Source organism: Mesocricetus auratus, unplaced genomic scaffold (genome assembly GCF_017639785.1).
Source record: "Mesocricetus auratus isolate SY011 unplaced genomic scaffold, BCM_Maur_2.0 Super-Scaffold_15014, whole genome shotgun sequence".
NCBI classification, from domain to species: Eukaryota; Metazoa; Chordata; class Mammalia; order Rodentia; family Cricetidae; genus Mesocricetus; species Mesocricetus auratus.
In genome coordinates, this window is record NW_024429186.1 from 71,055,859 (window position 1) to 71,074,971 (window position 19,113).

At 41.7% G+C, this 19,113-nt stretch overlaps 1 protein-coding gene across 27 annotated transcripts in view; it reads right to left on the reverse strand.

The window, feature by feature from the left end:
- Nrcam (neuronal cell adhesion molecule) overlaps positions 1–19,113 on the reverse strand; it is a 276,086-nt gene that overhangs the window by 198,762 nt on the left and 58,211 nt on the right. For all 27 annotated transcript variants that reach the window (XR_005876354.1, XM_040743161.1, XM_040743153.1 and 24 more), the window contains exon 2: positions 16,253–16,360. The gene's annotated coding sequence lies outside the window, so the exon portion shown is untranslated. The remainder of the gene's footprint in view (positions 1–16,252; positions 16,361–19,113) is intronic.

Consider the following 19,113-nt stretch of genomic DNA (forward strand, 5'->3'; position numbering starts at 1 on the left):
TGGAACTGTTAGGGACCTTGTTGGTAGAAGTTTGTCTCTCCAAAACCATGAGCCAGAACAAGACTTTTTTTCTTAAATTCTATCAGGTGTCATGATCATAGTAACATTAAAGTAACTAATACAGATGACATTCAAGTTTCAGACTGTAAAACAAGCAGGATCACACACACACACACACACACACACACACGCAGTAGGGAGGCAGAGACTCAAAGAGATCACTACACATAAAATTTGAAAAACAAGGAAATGATTTCCAGCAGCCAGACAAAGCAGTTTGATTAATAAAGTGGAAAGAACATAAGAGAGGAAGCATGGGAGAGGAGAAAGGGATTGGAAACACAAGCAGGGTGACAGAAAGAGAAAACAGTAGAGGCAAAGGAACAGCTGAACCCAGCTGCTCAGACCGTGGTGAGGAAAAATGCTGGGTAAGGCTGATCTTGAGGTGCAGTCAGACCTGATACTGACATCAACGCTGGAAAGCTAATAATTGCTGACCAAGCAAATCAAAATCCTCCTTGACATAGGTTTCAAGACTTCCAAGTACCAAATTCAGTCTGTTCAACCACATTTACAAACATCCCAGGGAACAAGCCAGCATGAAGAAAACCCAGTAGAACACAGCAGACCTGGATGACCATGGACTTCAGATGTCAATTAAGCTATCACCTCTGAACTGATTAAGTATAAATATGGTAGTTAAAAATCACAAAGGAACTGCAATGGAATAGTGTGTGACATATCAAAAACAATTAAAGTCTAAAATATGCTACATCAAAAGCAAGCCTTGATTATGCTAATTATAGAAAGCCAGGCACAAAAATACGACATAATTCCATTTATGTAAGGGATGCAGAGTGAGCAGGTTCATAGAGACAGAGAGTAGAAGGCATGGTGTTGCTGCAAGGAAAGCAGGGACTAATGGCCACGCATCTTGGATTTTACAAAATGAAGAGTTCCAGAAACTGGCTATACAATAAGAGAAATGCACTTACTACAACACTGCTATAAACCTGAGATGATTTTAAGATGGTCAAAATTATCTGTTATCGCAATACAAAAAATTAAATCACAAATAAAAAGGTTCTATAAATGTGATTCAGTAGTTCCAAGGGATAGTAAAGGTAATTTATGAAAATGAAAATTAAAGTTATTTAACTCCACAAAAATGTTAAAAGTCAATTAATAAGATAAGCTTCCTATTAGATGCAGTAGAAGATACAGCCTATTTTTAAAAGCAGTGCTAAATCAGAGCTCACTTCATAACACCAAACAAAAGGAAAACACAGGAAAGCTATCAAAGAAATAAAAGAATAAAGTGGTGAACCACGCCTTTAATTTCAGCAGTGGGGAGGCAGAGGCAGGTGGATCTCTGTGAGGTGGAGGCCAGCCTGGTCTACAGAGCCAGTTGACATTCAAAGGAGCATGGTGAGATTTTACTAGAACTGGCAAAAGACACGAATAGGTTGACACATGAATCACAGTGCACACCAAGAGGGATAGAAAATGAGAAAGACATATGCATATATTTACAAAGAAAGAAGGAAAGAAAGAGAGAGGCAGGCAGGCAGGGAGGGAGGGAGGGAAGACTTGGACTTCTAAAAGGTTCTGATGGGAAAAGACCTCTAAAGGAAAGTGTCTTAAAGCAATCATAAAGCAAAGATGCAACTGTAACAGAGTAAGAGTTTAATGCCCCAAGTTCACCTCCCCTCACAAAGTCATCTCTGCCACACTCCTGGTTCAAGCACATGTGCACCCGCTCAATCAGTTTGAAAAAATAGCCATTTAATAGAACATGCGCATAACCAGCAATTATATTCCATTAAAAGAAATACAATACAAACAAGCTTTGGTGTGAGCACCAAGAGGCACAAGAACATTCACAGAAATACCGCTTACAATCACAGTTGATGAATAACTTGAAAGGGTACAGTCTTTGGTACATATTTAAAATCCGTTATCCTGGATTAAAATCACCTTGAATAAATCTTGCGAACATAAGGTTAAGTAAATATCCATATAATGTTAATCATGTGAGGTTCAAAATCGTGTAAGGTTAAAGAGGGCTACAGAAAGTTAAGTGGGTAAGGTCTTGAAGTAAAACGCAAGCAAAATAATAATGTTGTCTTGCCTATGTTGGCTATGTTTTAAAAACTCTTTTTAACTTTATATATGTATATTATGCTTCTTTTCAAAAATAGTAGTTAACACTTTACCATTTAATCCTAATAATGCTCCATAAATGGTTGGCTATCTTATTGTGTTTTACATATAGAGAACTTCAGCGAAGTAATCAAGTAACTTCTCCAAAGGTCCTAAGGATCTCCTGGCACATCCAAGGTCAGAGTCCAGTCTGTCCCTCTTACAGTGTTCTGTCTTAGAGTGCTCCCAAACACAAGCCCACGCTCATCCTCCTTGCACGTGTGTAATATTTCATTGGAAAAACACAGACGTAAAATAAACAAAGGTGATCAGCATTAATATCTCAAGGACCCATGCCATCAAATGATCAATATCCATGTGTATGTACATGTGCTTTCGTTTAATGAGAAATACAGCAAATAAACTGATATTTTGCATGTGTTGTTTATTGTCATACTTTCTTCATTGCTCCACCTTGTCTGAAATGAGCAGGTCCCACTACAACACATGAAGAAGAAAATCATCACTATTTAAGACATCCCTGCTCTTGAACATTTCTATAGCATATCCTGCATCGCTCAGTAAATTGCAGTGCAAGTCTAATTACATCTTGCCTGAAAGATAAAAGACAATACTAAGTGTTACCCTGTTCCAAAAGAGCACGTTGTATCCAGAGGCAAGCTGGAAAATACTTGATTCCCTCTGGTCTTGCTTCAGGGTGACAACACCCATACTCAAGGAGGAAGGCAGCCTAGACTCATCTGTCACCACAGCCAAGACAAATCAGGAGACACACAGGGAGCTACATCCAGCACTCAGAAACAGTCTCACTAAGGAGCGATCAGCTGTCTAACAAGCAAGTTAAGACAGCAGGCCTTAACTTTGGAAATCAGTATGGAGATTCCTCAGGAAAATGGGAATCAGTCTACCACGAGATGCAGCAATTCCACTCTTACGCATATACCCAAAAGATGCACATGCATACAACAAGGACATCTGTTCCACTATGTTCATAGCAGCGTTATTTGTAATAGCCAGTACCTGGAAGCAACATAGATGTCCCTCAGATCAAGAGTGGATAGAGAAACTGGTACATTTACACAATGGAGTACTACTCAGCAGAAAAAAAAAAACAATGGAATCTTGAAATTCACAGGCAAATGGATGGCACTAGAAGAAATCATCCAGAGTGAGGTAACCCAGTGGCAAAAAGACAAACATGGTATGTACTCACTCATTTATGGATTTTAGATGTGGATCAGGGGGAGTGCCAGCCTATAATCCCACCACCAGAGAGTTTAGGAAACAGAGAGGATCCTGAGAGAGATATGCATGGTACCACAGAGAAAGGAAATGGGACAGCATCTCCTGAGCAGACTGGAAGCATAGGGTGAGGGGAGAGGGAGCTGGGAGAAAGAGAGGGGGAGGGGATGAGGGGAAAGGAGGACATGGGGGTGCAGGAAGACTGAGTTGGGGGATGAATAGAGGAGAACAGGGTGAGAGATGCCATAATAGAGGGAGCCATTATAGGTTTGGGGAGAGATCTAGCACTAGTGAGATTTCCAGAGATCTACAATGATGACACCAACTGGCAACGTAAGCAATAGTGGAGAGGCTACCTTAAATGCCCTTCCCCAATAATGTGATTGACGACTACCTTATATGCCATCCTAGAGCCTTCATCCAGTGGCTGATGGAAGCAGAGGCAGACACCCACAGCTAAACACTAAACTGAATTCCTGGAACCCAGTGACAGAGAGGGAGGAGTGATGAGCAAAGGGGTCAAGACCAGGCTGGTGAGACCCAGAGACACAGCTGACCTGAATAAGGGGGAGCTCAAGACCTCAGACCGACAGCTTAGAGGCCAGAATGGGACTGATCCAGACCCCCTGAACTTGGGTGTCAGTGAGGAGGCCTCGGCAATCTATGGGGCCTTGGGTAGTAAGTAGATCAGTATTTAGCCCTGGCATAGGAATATGGACTTTGGGAGCCCATTCCACATGGAGGGATGCTCTCTTAGCCTGAACGCATGGGGGAGGGCCTAGGCCCTGCCCTGGATGATATAATAGACTTTGAAGATTCCCCAGGGATGGCTTCACCCTCCCTGGGGAGAGGAGGGGGAGGGGGTTGGGGGACATTGTTGGGGGTGGGAGAGAAGGGGAGCCAGAGGGAGCTGGGATTGACATATGAGGCAAGCTTGATTCTAAGTTAAATTTTAAAAAAAGGAAAAAGAAAGCAGGCCTTAGAAGGGAGTGCAAGACTCCTTTTGAAGGATGGACCCCATGAAGGGAACAGTGAAATTGCCATTTGTGCAGCTCTGCATCTGCAGGGCCTCCCAGGGCTGTCTCTTGATTTCCAGAGCAGGAGGAAAGGAATGCATTTCTAGACAGCAGTGGCAAACACTTTGTGGAAGCTGATATGGCAGACTTACACAATATCATCCAGTCTAGGAAACGTGGCCAACTTAAGTGATACCCACAGAGACACTGGTCAGCACTCAGGCTTAAGCAAATCAGGGAAGGCAGGCTTAAGACTTAGCAACATTTTTCTTAAGAACTTGATAGATTAAATCCCAGGCATCAGCCTGGGAATCCAGCATGGGACTGATCAAGACCCCCTGAATCTGGGTGTCAGTGAGGAGGCCTAGGTAATCTATTGAGCCTTGGACAGCAGATCAGTACCCATCCCAAGTATACACACGGTCTCTGGACTCCCATAGAACAATGTGAGGTGCACTCTCACCCTGAACTCTTGGGAAAGGGTCTAGGCCCTGCCCTATATGAAATGACAGACTATGGACACCCCCATGGAGGGCCTCACCCTCCCTGGGGGAATGAGGGGATAACAGGGGGGGGATGGGGGGAGGGCACGGGAGGAGGGAAGGGAAAGGGAGAGGGACCTCGTACTGACTTGTGAAGCAACCTTGTTTCTTATCTAAATTTAAAATGGAAAATAAAAAAAATATTAATAAAAAAAAAGAACTTGATAGATTAAAATGAAAAATACATCAGTTCCTTAGAAGGAATTTCTTTCAACCACCATCAGTTTCTATGAAACAACTGTAAGAGCAGTGTGCTATAATTATGATAATTATAGCAAGCCAGGCACAAAAATGCCACATAATTCCACTTATGCAAGGGACCAAGTGATCCAACAGCTGGAATCTCCTCACTCTCTTCCATTCAATTCTATCTTGTGAATTAGAGCAAATAACTAAATCAGTGTCTCCAAGCTTTATGTCACAGTTACAATTGCCTCTCTCTCTCCTTCCCTCCCTCCCTCCTCCCTCCCTCTCTCCATCCTTCCTTCCCTCCCTCTCTCCATCCTTCCCTCCCTCCCTCCCCTGCCTCTCTCTCTCTCTCTCTCTCTCTCTCACACACACACACACACACACACACACACACACACACACAACCTGTACCTTCTCAGTTCGATAAAACCTAGGAAAATTGCCTTTACCGACTCAGAACCTACACAGCAGAGATTAAGAGACCAAGTACATTAAAGTAAAGACTGGGAGTTATTTTTCACTTAGGATTTCACTTAAAATCAACCAATTACAAAAAAGGATGGAGGTGAAGGTGCTAGTCTTTAACCCCAGCACTCTGGAGGCAGAGGCAGACGAATCTCTGACTTGAAAGCCAGCCTGGTCTACAGAGTGAGTTCGAGGATATCCAAGGCTACACTGAGAAACCGTCTCAGGAAAACTAAAAATGAAAAGCAAGCAAGAACCCAAAACCAAAGAACAACCAATTGCAAAACAGTAGCTGGAAGGGGGAAGTGGTCAATGAATATTCATGAAATCTGCCAACCAGAAGTAAAGACAAAGCTGCCTTTTCTTGCCTCATTAAAGTGAAAACAAGCAAGATACAGAGGAAGCAGCAGGGAATCGAGAATGAAACTTGCAGGGTGTAGGCGAGAAGTCAGACATTGTGTATAATGCGCATCAGGCAGCACGGGAAACATGAGCCCAAGAGTAGCTTCCATACAGCATTCCAGGGCAGTCGTTTGGCTTCTAGGACATAGATCTAACGCTGTTTCCCACCCAAAGACAACTCGGGGCTTTAAACAAAAATCAAGAACAAGAGCTTTAGCATGTATGTCTTTTTAATGAAGTTCTGGGGAAGTAATTTAGAGGTGGAACACTTAACAGCATGTGCCCGAGTCCCCCTCTGAATAGAAAAACAAATAATGAAGTACAGTCTCTGTTTGTTTTTCCTATGGCAGGGTTTCTCTGCATAGTTGTGGCTGTCCTGAAACTCACTCTGTAGACCAGGCTAGCCTCAAACTTAGAGATCCCTCTACCTCTGCCTCCCAAGTGCTGGGACTGAAGTCCTATGCCACCACTCACTGTTCAGCAAGGAAGAACAGTCTTATGTTTCATCTTTGGTTCACACCAAAGATGGCCATGCACCACCCGTGAGCCAATGATTTGATGAAATGCGACAAATGAACATGGAGAATGTCCTCACTGTCTCATGTCTGATGTGAGCACTTAGATTTACTTCTGGGTCTCACTGAAGATTGAATGCAGCAACCAAACTCCTGAAAAAATGAGTATCGCCATGATGTGCTTATTTGGTGAAGGCTTGGAAGTGATGTGTTTGATTTATAAGAGGTAAGGAAGATGGACAGCCCATTGAGTAAAAGCACTCGTCATGTAAGCCTAGCAGTCTGGATTTGATTCCTGGAACACATGCTAAAATGAAAGCAGTAGTACCCATATCTGTAATCCAGCACTTCTCTGGGAAATAGGAGGCAAAGAAAGGAGAACTTCCAGGAAGTTCCTGGGCTAGCTGCCTACTCTATGCACCTGCAAAATTAAGAGGGGCCTTGCCTCAAAAACAAGGAGGGAAAGTAGGGCCAACTCTTGAAAGTTGTTATCTGACCTCCATACTGATGCCATGATACACAATACACACACACACACACACACACACACACACCATACACACACACAAAAGAAAGTGTGGAATAAATATACTTGAGCCCAAGCCTCATGACTTGAATTTGATCCCCAGAACACACATGATAGAAGGACATTACCAGCTCCAGCAAGCTGTCCCTCTGACCTCTACACACATGCTAAGCAGGTTCTGACCTCCCCCATGCATGGACCCACACATTTGTACATGAACAAATAAACGTAATTTTCTTTTTCGTTTTGTGAGAAAGGGTTTCTCCGTGTAACTGCTGTGGCTGTCCTAGAACTCACTCTGTAGACCAGGCTAGCCTCGAATTCACAGAGATCCACCTGCCTTTGCCTCCTGTGATTAAAGGTGTATGCCACCAACACCCATTTTTTAATGTAATTTTCTTAAGAGAAAAAAGGTGATTAATAGTAAGGGGGGAAAGATTGCAGGGTACAAGCTGGGCTGGAGGGAAAGAAATGTATATCCTTGTAAATTGGAAGCTAAAAAATGACTTAGACCACGGTTAAACTTTGAAAAAAGCTTGAAAGCAATTATCACATCTACGTGAAACTTCTTCAAAGGTAAACGGACTTGACAGATGAGACCTGAAGCAGTGACAGAGATAAAAATATTCTTTCACACTTTTACCTTGGAGGCTTCAACTGTCCTAAGATTACAGCACTTCCCCAACTTTCAAGTACATGTGAATCCCAGGATTCTTGTTAAGATGCATATTCTGACTTAGGAGTTCAAGGGTGGATCCAGAAACCCTAATTTTTAACATGCTCTAGGGATATCCTTGTGGCTAGTATGTAGACTACATTTCTGGGAACATGACTGCTGAAACTAAAATATAAGCAAGAAGCTGTGAATTTTGTGTCTGTTGCAGAGGAAGCCCCCTCCAAGCTCAGCTTTCCTGTTTAACAGATACAAGTTATTCTGGTCAGTATTTGTTGACTCAGCACAAGTTATCATTATCTGGGAACAGGAACCTCAATTTGGAAAATGCCTCCATTAGATTGTCTGTAGGCAAATCTGTGAGTCATTGTCTTCATTAACGACTGACGTGGTAGGGACCAGCCCACTGTAGGCGCTGCTATTCCTGGGCAGGTGGTCCTGGCATTATACAAAAGTGAACTAAGCAAGCCCTAAGGAGCTGGATTCTTCCTTGGTGTCAGCTTCAATCCCTGCCTCCCGGTTCCTGCTTGAGTTCCTGCCCCGATTTCCCTCAGTGATGGACTGTGATGTGGAAGTGTAAGTCAAATAAATCCTTTCTTCCCCAAGTTGCTTCTGGTCATCACAACAATAGAAAGAGAACCATGCGACCACTTTGTTCTAGTTACTACATAGGGCGTCATGAGACTGAATATAAACAATATGCCACAGGGTTTCATGAGGGGCAAAGAATCCTAGAGAGAAACTGATGGAAAGAAGGAACTGACCCTATGAAATTTTCCTTTAATCGCCACATCTCCATGTGTGTGTCCCATATCACACACAGACACACACACACACACTGTGTATGCGTGTATACATATATATCACAATAATAAATCAAAATTAAAAGATTATGTGGGATAGATGACTCTGAACAGCCCTGGATGAGAGGTATAACTAGGCTTATACCTGAATCCTGTGCTTTGGCTGTGAATGGATGCTTTGGCCGATGTTTTACCACACAGGATGTAAGGGTGAGAAACGACATGTGTAACTTCTTGACAAATAACGATAGAACACTGTGTGAGAAACTACGGCTTTCAGATGATGTCTGGGAGGTAATCCTAATACTGCACTTGCTGTACCCACAGCTGACATAACACCAGAAGGTAGATTAGGGGAGATGCACAGTCAGGCCACACACTGTGGTTATGGTAACCAAGGGTAGTACAGGGAGCCAGAGAGAAGTTTAGAAAAGAGCAAAAGTAAACAAAACCCAGCGAGAACATATGGCTGGGTGTGCTACTTTTGAGAACATGTATACTGTCAGACCTGGGCTAATGCTAAGATACCAAGGCCTAGTCCATTGAAGTGCTCTCCTTGCTTCGCGATTAGGAGGGGATACTGGAAAAGTGATGATTGCATACTTTGCTCCTCTGGGAACAGAAATCCTTTAAGAATCTTAGCTTGTCTAAGTACTTGGCCGAAGCCTGGAGTGCAGTTGTAGAGAGAAAGGAGTGATAATATGAGCAAATGGATCAAGATCATGATGGGGAAACCCACAGAAACAGCTGACCTGGAGGAGTGGGAGCTTACTGACTCTAGACTGACAGCTAGGGAACCTACATAAGATTGAAGTAGGAGATGGCCTCACCTAATTACCTTCTCAAGTTCAGATCTTTGTGTGTGGAGGAGATGCATGTGTGCATGTTATGTGTGAAATGTATGTGCACATGTGTTTGTGGAAGTCAGAAATTGATGGTAAGTGCCGTCTTCAAACATTTTGCACCTGAGTTTGAAAAACTCAGGGTTTTGTGGAAGAATTATTTAATATTTCAGACGATGCATCTTTTATTAACCTCTATAGTCACTAATCATGGTGCTGTGCCTTTAATCCCAGCACTCAGAAAGATGAGGCAGAAAGACTGACAGCCTGGGTTACACAGTAAGCTCTGGGTCAGCCTGAGCTACATAGTGAGATCAGTCTAAAAAACCAAAACCAAGCTTGTCTATTTATGCAAAAATGTTCCCTATTTTATTAAACTAAGGGTAATAAAGATACTAAAATTTTCTTTGTGCCAGGTGATGGTGGCACATGCCTTTAATCTCAGCACCGAGAAGGCAGAGACAGGTGAGTCTCTGAGTTTGAGGCCAGCCTGGCATTCTCAGTGAGTTCCAGGACAGCCAAGGCTACACAGAGAAACCCTGTTTGAGACAAAATTTGCATTGTATGGTAATTGATTGATCAGAACTTGTATATAATTTATGAGATATTCACTGATAGTTACTAGAAAACTAAACTACTATGTAATGAATACTGCCTTATACGAGGCATTGGATATTCCGTTACAAACTCTATGAGTTAGGATTATTATTTCCATTTTTTACAGGAAGGCTCTGGACTATATTCTTACAGGTCTTAGGAGATCAAAACCATAAGGCTAGATAACCACATTCTCATCTAGGTACACTGCAAAGTCTAGGTGTGGTGACTGCTGTAGGTTAGATTTCTCTGGAGCTAGACTTTCAGATGATGCTTTGCATATGGGAATTTAACAGTGAGCGCTGTGGGACCCAACCCTCATGGGAAAGTGCACTGGAAAAGGTTGACTCAGGTATTCCCAGAAAAAGCCCCAACATATCCTTCAGGTCTCGTCCACTGTATTGAATCAGGGTAAAGCCTTTTGCATCTCTAAATTGCCCAGTGCTCGAATGCATCCTGATGGCATAGCATGGATGAGGTAGCTCTCTTTAACTGAAGGCTAAGGACAGTCTCTGACAGGAAAGAACCAGCTATGAGCCATCAGCTGTTCAACAATCCCAGAAGTCGGGAAAAGATGCTGGAGTCCAGGGAAGGAGAGAGATGTGGGTGGTCCAGGAAAGGAGAGGGATGTGGGTGGTACCATAGCTCTGCTTCAGTGACTCAGCCTGGCTTCAGGACACCTGTTTAGAGTCTTATAAGTTAGGGATCATATCATTTAGTGGCAAAGGAATCAGGCATATGATAGAGGAAAGAAATTCAGATCTGCTTTGATTTATGGATAGGAGAGGACTAATTTCTATATCCTTTCTGAATCTTCCTCTCCTAGACTCTGTCTCTCTTTGATTACATTTTTGCTTTCTCATATTTTTATGTGACATGAACATGATGACTCTAGATAAAGCATGAACATTTAGGTGGCAAGGAGGGGACAGAGAGGGAGAAAACTTGAAATATGGAAACAGGATGATTATTGCCATGTCCAAATCATCCTGTCGGTAATAATACCCCATCCCCTAGATGGGAGGTGTTACTCTCAGTAAATAAGACCCAGTTTGTGGTTCTGCATCCTCAGTCATTGTTCAAGTCCTCAATCTTTCCTTCTGGATTTCATTTTCCAAACCATATTAAAAGATATAGTTTCTCCAAGATGATTCTTGCCGCAAACAAATAGTCTTAGGAACAATAGAATTGATTGTAAAGAGGAAAGTTTATTGTATTTTTTCTTTTTTAGCAAGAACGATCAAAAATGCTCCAAAGTTAAAGATAAAAATGTATATTATTCATTGGTATCTGTTCATCCATTAGGTAGCAGCTCTTAAAAGTTAGAAAACCAACAGCTAGCAGAAATAGTCTATTAGGGCATGAATCCAAAATAGATCCCTCAGGGATAATGAATCCAGTTTACATGATGGGAAAATGTGAAGAGTCATTAATTCATATTATTCTGGTTGCTCTTCTATCAACTGTCGGGAAAACAAATTCTCTAAGCAACACTCTCTCTTCAGCATGGAGAGAAAGATACTAGCATTGTAGCTGGGGCTCAAACATTAATAATGAACCTGAATGAGGAATAATTTCGAAAGAACCCAAACGACAAAAGGCAGTGGAGAGTGAAAACTCAAATGTTGCCAGATGTTATCTGATTAGATATCCATTTCCATTGTCCTCTATCAAAATGGTGCACGAATTGCTGATGTGAGGTCTATGACCTCTGTGGTGGGACTGAGTTTGCACCACAAGTCAGTGGCTCAGCATTTTCTTTCTTCTTTATAAAACAGCACACAACAGAGGGCAGAGGAAAACAATTTTTGCTGCTAGAAATTACTTAAGCCTGTTGAAATACTGCCCAGTCAGAAGTGTCACCCCATCAACTCACCCATGACTTCTATTTACCAATAGTTTTCCTCTCAAAATCCTTGTCTTCGGAATCCTGCGTTAGAAGAACAATCTTGAAGCCTACTTCAAACCCTTAAGTTCTTTCAAGTGCCAACTCCAAAATTAACATAAATGCTGCACATTGATTTTGTTGTTCACACACACACACACACACACACACACACACACACACACACACACACACACTGGAATTTGCAGCAATCGCCTGCAATCTAGGCAGAAAGCAGTCACCTAGTTGCGCTCTGTGCTTCCCTCATCTAAGATCCTACCACCACCAAGCCAGATAAATAGTGGTGAGAGCTGGCTTCCCCATTGACAATTCCATGCCATCACGTGCTCAGTCTACGATAGTTTCCACATCTGTTCCCTCTGGTTCATGCCGCTCTGAGCAATGTTGCCAAATGAACCTTCAGCACAAGCCACGGTTTCCCCATAGCTCCATTTCCTTTTCCACAGCATACTCTGCTTCCACTCGGTTCTATAGACAAAGCCCATAAAGGACCTCGTATTTCAGAGGGATCAAGTTGGTGTGACTTAGATACAGAGTGTGTGAGTGAGACAGAAAAAGAGAGAGGAGGCAGAATACAAAAAGAAACAGGGAAGACAAAGAGGGGAAAAGAGAGAGGTACAGCTCTGTGCCTCACACATACATATGAGTGGAAACTCCTTTTCCTCCTGGCAGCTTTGGGGATGAGTGAATCATGTGTTTCATACACATCCTAATGACTTAGAGCCCACTGTTTTCACAGTCAAGAATGGCCATCCCATGAACCACACAGAATGACTCATTGTCTTCATGACCACCCACTGCTTGCATGCACACACTGTCATTCTGAGTCACAGCAATTCGGCTTTTCCAGATTCAGTTTCTGTACATAAAATCCACAGCAGACTTCATTGTAGGCAACTGAGCGAGTCAGAAATATCTTCTGCTTACAAGCATTAGTTCTGAAAACACAAGTAAGTGTCTTTGTCCAGCTAGAATTTTAATACATGTGGTTTGATTGTAACCCAGTGTCCCATTTTTGTTGTAGAACCAGTATAGGAAAACTGAGGATAACAAAAGGAAAACCTGTGTTAAAACTAAAAGGAACCATAAAATTAAAATTATAAAGCATTAACCACAGCCTCAAGTACTCAAGTAAAATCTGTTTGGAGAATCTAGATCAACTAACCAAAGTAATTGCCATCAGTGTAAACTAGGCCTTGATTCAATTCCCTATTTTAATATGACTGGCTAATTCACTCTACACAATTCTAAGAGGTTTGGAATGAGGGAGAGAGGAAAACACAATACTGTAGGAAGGTCAGGGTGTTTCCAAAGACTGACTCTGGTGCCATCTGCTAGTGATAAGGCAGTTACCAAACTCTGCTCTAATTTAATTTTCTGTGTTTGAAAACGAAAGTCACAGATGAGCCAGTCCTGGAAAGATGATAATGAATTGAACTATAAAGACCACAATGGTAGGGTCTTGCAATTTTCCAGTACATCTTAAGAAAATAAATAACTAAACTAATTAAGACCACAATAATTCAATAAAAGTCACTCAAAATAACACAATTGTAAGCATTATTTGACTTTAAAATTTTTACCCATGGCATTCCCTCAAAGAAGGCTCTAAGTAATGAATGTCTAAAGTCTAACTGGGGTGGACGTGCTCCCAAACAGAGGCCTCTGTTGTGATAGAGCCCTCTACCATGGTCAGGAATACCACGGGATGGAATCAGTACCACCATGCCAAGGAATTCAAGAAAGGCCCTTGCTTTCCTACCAACAACAAGCAAACACTGCACTATGCAATGGAAATGAGGACCTGACGAGAGACCATCACAATTAATACTCAAAAAGAGAAACCTGGCAACTGACACTAATTGGAATGGAGAATGATACTGAATTGTAGTGCTCCTAAAATTTAGGGGTTGTGCCATTTGTAAACAACGCCTTAAAGTTCTTTTTCTTAAACTGGTCCCTAGCAGCTTTTTCAAAGCTGGTCTCTAGCAGACAACCTAATCTGTTGTGTCAAGGAAACAAGACCAATAACTACATATACAAATGAAACAACAAATAATGTTGAAATGGAAACTGATAAGATTGAGAGCTGTGTCTGAAGTATATGAAGAAACAATACTGATCATGTAAGTACTCTTTTAAATTACGTTTTTAAAAGGATTTGTGGTTCTTGCCCGCAGTGGTTCTTGTTACTTCCTTTCAGTTTTCGTATTTTGTGGTACTCGGGTTTGAAAGCAGGGTCCCATCGATGTAAGGCTGGCACACCACTCCTGAGCTGTGTCCCTTCCCTGGACATTGGTTTGGTTTGTATGTGTCTCTAAAGAGCTTATGGTTGAAGGTGTGGAGCTAGCCTGTAGAGAGCTGGTGGAGCCTTTAAGAAGCGAGGTATAATAGGAGGAAGTCAAGCCATCAGGGACATGCCCTTGAAGATGCTGTTGGGATCCTAGACCCTTCCCTCTCTCTGTCACCCTGAGGTAAGCAGCTTTACTCTGCCATCATGACTTCCTGCCTTACCACAGACGCAACAGCAACAGACCCAGGTGACCAGGGACTGAAACCTCTGAAACTTTGACCCAACCATATCTTTCCTCTGTGTAAATTGGTTCCCTCGGTTTTTTTCCATAACAACAGAAAACTGATGAAAGATGATCTATAATTTCAATATTTCTAGACCCAATTTCCCCTTTTATCTCCACCTTATCCTCCAACTACCTAGTGAACACTTCTACCTAGATATCCTACCTACCTTGAATTCTTGGTTTCTTCAAAAGTATTCCACTTTCTCCTTGTATCTCCCGTATGTTTCCATCAGGTTCTTTGTCATCCCAGTCAGAAACCCAATACTTAAGTCCTGATCTTTCCCAACCCAAGCACAAACTCTCTCCAAATCTAGCATATTCTCACTTCTGCAAATAACTGTCTTATTCTGTTCCTTACTGCTCCTATTAAAATTCTATATCTCCAAAATATTCCCTAGATTATTCCAAAATTGATCTTCCTGTTTTTCATTCTTGTTAAGTCCCCTTGGATTCTCTTTGCTCACCATAGAGTAACACACCTAAAATGCCTATGACTTCTAGATTAAAGCACTCCAGGGTTTCGGTGCTTCCCTCTCACTACACACACACACACACATACACACACACACACACACACACACACACACACACACACACACAGACACACGGATTCCAGGTTCCACATTGATGTACAATCTGCAACTTTCCCTTTGGGGTTGCACTGCTCCTGCCTGCGGTAACCTCTCTACCTCTGCTATTTCTTCAGCTCATTTCTGTTCATCTTTCAAAAACAATTTCAGGGTTCATCTCCAGGAGTCTGCTTTATCATACACCATCCTCCAGATTTGGGGTACATTAGATGCTTGTAGCAGCCTTTCATGGTCCATCAATATGCTTATATCCTACTGGAGTTAGTCATACTTTTTTATAGTTGTGTCACTAACATTTGAGAGGTACTTGTTGAGTGCTCACTACTGTTGCTTTATGAGAAAATAGCAAAGTTAATTGATAAATTCTGGGGGGGGACACATTGAAAGGTTTGAGAGTATTTTGAAAGGATATAAATAATTGTAACTAATACTGATTAGTTTTATTATTATATTACAGCATGATTTCATATAAGCTAAGCCATTTATGCCTTAGAAAGCCAAGGATGGCATGTATAAAGACTGATAGACCGTAGCTACATAAATATTTTTAGAAATAAAACAATACTACTGTGCTTTCTTTGCTTTGATTGTTTTCTTTTTGAGGGGGGTAGAGTTGTTTAATTTTAGACACTCTCACTGTGTATCTCTGGCTGGCCTGGAACTATGCAGACCAGATTGACATTTAACTCACAGCATTTTGATTGCCTCTGCTTTGAGTGCTAGGATTAAAGGTGTGCTAGGATTAAAGGTGTGCTAGGATTAAAGGTGTGCTAGGATTAAAGGTATGCTAGGATTAAAGGTATGCTAGGATTAAAGGTGTGCTAGGATTAAAGGTATGCTAGGATTAAAGGTGTGCTACCACAAACAGCTATATTGTGGTCTTCTGTTGCTGTTGCTTTAGGGGTGTGCATAAGTGTGTGTGTGTGTGTGTGTGTGTGTGTGTGTGTAGTAGAGAGAGAAAGAGAGAGTATAGAATATACACAAACACACTCAAGTACATCTTTGTAGATCAAAGTTTCACATAAAATAATTTCCAATTTGGTTAAAATAGCCAATTCATTTATAACTAAAACTTCTCCCCCAAAGAAAAACTCTTCATTACATACAGAGAATTCTCAGGAACATTCTTTGAAGAGTGTGGATTATGCCAGGCAGACCCACTAATCTAATTTCTAAGGACAGAAAGAGTCATTTATTCTCACCGTCAGAAGAACCACTGCTCAGGAGTCTCCAAGGCGTCCCTGATTTCTTGGCCACAGCCTTCAGCAAGCAGAGGTAATGGGAGTCACTGGAGAATATCACAGAAATCCCTGAGAAGTGAAAAAAAAACACAAAGGAATGTAAACTATTGGAGGTCAGTTAATTCTATTAAGCTGAGACTTCCTTTTTATTATTAACCTAAAATAAACAAGGGAACTTAATACATATGAAATTCTATGATAAGTTTCAACCGAACATTATTGGATTTCCAGGCATTAGTAATTCTAAGAACTTTAAGCAATTTAAGGGACAAGGGTAATGAAAAAGGGGTAACTTAATTCCAATTACATCTCAGTGTGGCAGAGAAATGTGAATTACTTCTACATAGAAGCAAACAACTGTGCACACTAATCAAAACAGAAAAATAAAGAACTTGATCTTATCCTCTACTAGTTCGTGGCAATACATTGTTTTTACAAACACATCAACACATTAGAAGAATTAACAGGCTGGAAAGAACAACGAAGAAATCAGCATTTGATCAGAGCTGACAATGTCAGAGAGTTCAGCAATACAATTCCATTTTAGAGGTGGTTTTGAAGGTGATGAGCAAAGATGGAAATCAGAAATAAAGGGGTTGCTGAGCACATTGTAGTAAGAAAAAAAACAGGTAAGGTAATATGGAACTAAACAGAACAAAATCTTAATTAAATGGAATTCAACAAGCAGGAGTGTTTGAATTGTGTGTTTATTTAATATGTCTATCAGAAAGAGTAAAAAGAACAGACAGGGTTGCTTAGAAAGTTGCTGTTACCAGAACTACAGCCCACAGAGAGAAGACTGAAGCTGGGCACCCCAGACCTTTTCCCAGGAATAGAATGAACTTGGACTTGCTAAGTGCCCCTCCACCCCAACTGCTCTCTAGATAGAGTTAAAGACAATACTGTTGGGGTGGGCAGGCTGGGAAGACAGCTCAGTGGAAATGCATGCAGGGTGAGGACCTGAGTTTGAATACCTAGAACCATGTTAAGCTGCCCATAGCAGTGGTGTGTCTGTAATCCCACAACTCCTACAGTGACATGGGAGGTGGAGACAGAAATCCCCCACAACCTCTAAATCCAAACCTGGCACTTGTAGCCACGGACAAAAGTCCCCATCTCAATAAAAGTGCAAGGCAAGGGTCCAAACTTCAGATGTCCTCTGACTTTGTCATCTGTTTGTCTTTTCGTGTCAACTCACTTTTACATTGAAAAGTAGAAACAGAAGCATCCCTGCCCAGTGCTTTTGGATTTTGTCTGCATGTGTTTGTCAGAGGGTTAATAAAGGCTGAATACTGAATACTGAGCACTGTTTCAGCTCAGACAATTATCAGAAGAGTCATCACCAAAATCTGCCCTACATGACTCAGTCCATCTGATGTCTGAATTTAAATGTGGCACTGGCATCTTGGGAATGTCCTCTGCAATATCTTCAGATGATAAGCACTCTTATACTTATGTTCCTTATCTGAAAGAAGGATCTGTGCTGCAGCTTGCTGATACATCTCATTTATACTACATAAATCATTCCCTTTCTTGAATAGCATTGCTATTGACTATAACAAAATCTAATTTATAAAATTTCACACATTAAATTGACTTTGGTTAAGAAGATAATGCCAAACATTACTGTCTCTGGAATCTGAGCATATTTTAATTCCATTGCATTACAATTATCTCCAGGGCTCTTTTGTAACATAAAAGGGTGATTTTCATTAGATGGTGCTGGAAAGAAATGAAACACTGGTAAGAAAAATGAAAACAGAGGTGATGGAGGCTGGAAGGTCACTGAGTCTAACCATCTCTCTGCCTGTGGTCCATTCTATGCTTAGGAAGCTCCACATGGAACTGAATCTCTCATCTTGTATTTGTACCTCATGTACCTCACTGGTGCCAATTCAGTCCCCAGGAGCCATACTCAGACTTGCATTCTAATGTGAGCATATCAGTAATAGGTCACTGTCCAGAAAAAGAAGGATGAGCTGTTTCTTTAGCAGAGCCAGCCAATGGTGGGGGTCACGGGTTGAGGAGCGCCTATGAGGTGGCTTCACAAAGAGTCTCTGTCCTAGAAAGGTGACAATAGACAAGTTAATCAAGTTGACTTGCTCTGGAGTTTGGGTAGTATACTGAGGACACAGGAGAACCTATGCAGAAGGAAGCAGAAAAGAGAGAAGAGCATGGGAAGCAGGCCATGTCTGAGGTTATCTCAACCTGTCAGCTTCCCACCTTCCAGAACTAAGCAGGAACTGTGGAATGAGTCCTTCTTGCTTAGGATGCCCTGGTGATTAACATCTCTCTTATCGCCTCCATAGGTCTTTTTGTTAGAATTCTTAGATTTCACATCCATTGTACACAAAGCATTTGGCATGCCAATTCTGGTCTTACAGAATAGGTGTTATAGCCTTCACCTTCATACCATCCACAAATGAGAGAACATAGTCTAGAATGGCATTCACACTTACAATGGCATAAAAAGAATAAATACCAACTGGATAATAAACAAAGACAAACATATTTTCTTTTCTTAAATTTATTTCTCATTTTACATGCCAAGCCCAGTTCCCCCTCCCTCCTCTTCTCCTGCCCCCCCTCACTGCCCCCCTTCCCACCCCCATCCATTCCTCAGAAGAAATAAGGCCTTCCTTGGAGAATCAACAAAGTCTGGCATACCAAGATGAGGCAGGACCAAGCCTCTCCCCACTGTATCAAGACTGAGCAAGGTATCCAACCACAGGGAATGGACTCCAAAATGCCAGTTCATACACCTGGGATTAGGTCATATAGCTGACACCCACATTCAGAGGGCCTAGTTTGGTCCTGTGCAG